This window comes from Panthera onca, chromosome A1, assembly GCF_046562875.1.
Source record: "Panthera onca isolate mPanOnc1 chromosome A1, mPanOnc1 haplotype 2, whole genome shotgun sequence".
Classification (NCBI taxonomy): domain Eukaryota; kingdom Metazoa; phylum Chordata; class Mammalia; order Carnivora; family Felidae; genus Panthera; species Panthera onca.
The window spans coordinates 29497653-29500035 of record NC_138339.1 but is presented as its reverse complement, the minus strand read 5'-3'; the positions used below and the strand labels follow the sequence as shown (position 1 = coordinate 29500035).

Below are 2383 nucleotides of genomic sequence, written 5' to 3'. Positions count from 1 at the left end.
AGAAGCCAACCATGAAGTTCATGACTATGTTCTGGTGAGTAAAAGATTCTGGTGGAGAAAGAGGACCAAAGAGTAGGTCACATGGCTCCTGAGAAGTAGAGAGTATAGCCTTGGTTCCAGGTAACTTTCAACTCCCCAGCGCTAGTTTTGTACAGGTCTGGTATTCCCACCGTCACATTTCATGAAATTCTTTAAATGTTTTGCATAAAGTTACCTTCATTGGGGCTAGCTTCTTTGGATATCTGTGTTTTTGAGTGCTTGATCATGCATCCATCCATGTACGCATACACACATGTGCACACACACACACACACACACACTTCTGCAGACTTTGAGCTGCCTTCAAAAATATTTAGCTTGTGGTTGGGCAAAGAGACATTTATATGGAATTCTGCTGAGGATGAACAACATGAGCAAAAGTTCATGGATGAGAGAGATGAGACTCTAGAATATCTGGTTGACTGCTCTGCTTGTTTTAACTAACAGAGTTTACCATTATGTCTAGAGGCAAATTGTTTTTAAGTTAAATATAGTTGGAATGTTATAGCCCTTACTCTATATAGAAGACTAATAATGTTGGTGTTCCCTAAAGTCTGATTTAAAAGAACATAATTTTAACATTCACAAAAGAGCAGTAATCATTACATTAAAATATATTAAAAACCAGATTTATAAGCAGCATGTTTCTCCCATGCCCTGAAGGTCATGCCACCAGGTTTCTGCAAAATTGGGTCAGGAAGAAAATTCAGTAACAAAGGGACTCTCTCTGGAAACCATCCTATTTGTAGTTTATTGAAGATAAAATGTTGAATCTCAGAGCACCTACTAGATCTTCAGTACCAGACACAACAGAGTTTTTGGGTGTTGTTTTGTCTTACTATGAGGTGTTCCTGCTTTTGTTCATTCCCTGCCTAGAAGAATCTTGCTATTGAAATGAACATTCCTGTATTGATCAAATGGTTATATTCTAAAATAGGCTGGAATCTGTTTTATGACGTCAATGTGAAAATGTCACTGTACAAGAAGGGATGGGGGGCACCTGGGTGGCTCAATCAATTGACACTGACTCTTGATCTCAGCTCAGGTCTTGATCTCAGGGTCGTGAGTTTGAGTCCTGCCTTGGGCACATAGAGCCTGCTTAAAAAATAAAAAAATAAAAATAAAAAAAAGAAGGACAGAAATGGAAATGTGGAATGTGCTGCAGAGGAGAGTCCCTGTTACAAAGTTTTAGAAGATCTTAATCGGGGCGCTTGGGTGATTCGGTTCTTTGAGAGTCCAACTCTTGATATTGGCTCATGTCCTGATCTCAAGGTCATAAGATTGAGTCTAGCGTCCGGCTCTGTGCTGACAATGTGGAGCCTGCTAGGGACTCTCTCTCTCTTCCCCTCCCCCCCCAAACAAATAAATGAACAAACATTAAAAAAAAAAAAAGACATTGATCAACTTCACCAGTATCTGGAATTTGGAAGTTGTTTCTTTTAAATTAGCAATAATCGTGCCTTGGATGAAACTCATTGGCTACGATACTGCCACTGTGCAAAGCTTGGAAGCTGTTTCTTTTAAAATAAAGAGTATTTTCTGGACATAATATTTGCGTGTGCTGTAGTGGGTTTTACCTGATTACACAAGCCCATTTGTTAATGTGCTGTACTAATATTTATTGCCTTGCATTGCATTGTTGTTGACATCTGTCTTTTAGTTTTGGCACTTTTTCTTTATGTTCCACTCATTCTTCTGACAGCACCATGAAATGAACATGCTCCATAAGCCCATTGGTCCCAGGAGGTGGATGAGAGACACATGGCACAGAGCTGCCTCAATCAAGCTGCCCCTAACAAGCACAGCCTGCATCAGCCAACCACAAGCTAGCTCATGGGCTAAATAAATACCTACTGTCGTAAGGGTAATGAAAATTTGTGGTTGTTTGTTAAGCATCATTGTTGTAGGCATAGTTAACTGATACCACAATAGCAGTAGTTTATTATTGAATTCAGTAGTTCCAATAACAGCCTTTTGATTCCCTCTCTTGTGATTGTGACAAATGTAATAGCTCCCCTCGTGAATTGGTTTATGGTGTTCCCGGAATCATTCTGGAAGACCAGTTTAGAGTTTGCTGCTCCACTGCCTCAAACAGTTTTTAATGATCAACTTCCTTTTCTGTTTAGGATAACTATACCACCTCACATTCATTAGGATGGCTACTACAGAAAAACAAACAGAAATATGAATGTGGGCAAGGATATGGAAATATCGAAACACCTTTGAACTGTTGGTGGGCACATAAAATGGTGCAGCTGCTATAGAAAACTGTATGGCAGTTCATCAAAAAATTAAAAATAGAATTGTGATCCATCAATTCCATTTTTAGGTACGTACTCAAAAG

General features: G+C 39.2%; 1 non-coding gene across 1 annotated transcript; it reads right to left on the bottom strand.

Annotated features, from left to right (window-relative positions):
* Nucleotides 1–1404: 1404 nt before the first annotated feature.
* Nucleotides 1405–1544, bottom strand: LOC132682485 (U4 spliceosomal RNA). The gene has a single exon (XR_009611674.2). It is a non-coding gene; the product is annotated as a U4 spliceosomal RNA (small nuclear RNA).
* Between the last annotated feature and the right edge of the window lie 839 nt (nt 1545–2383).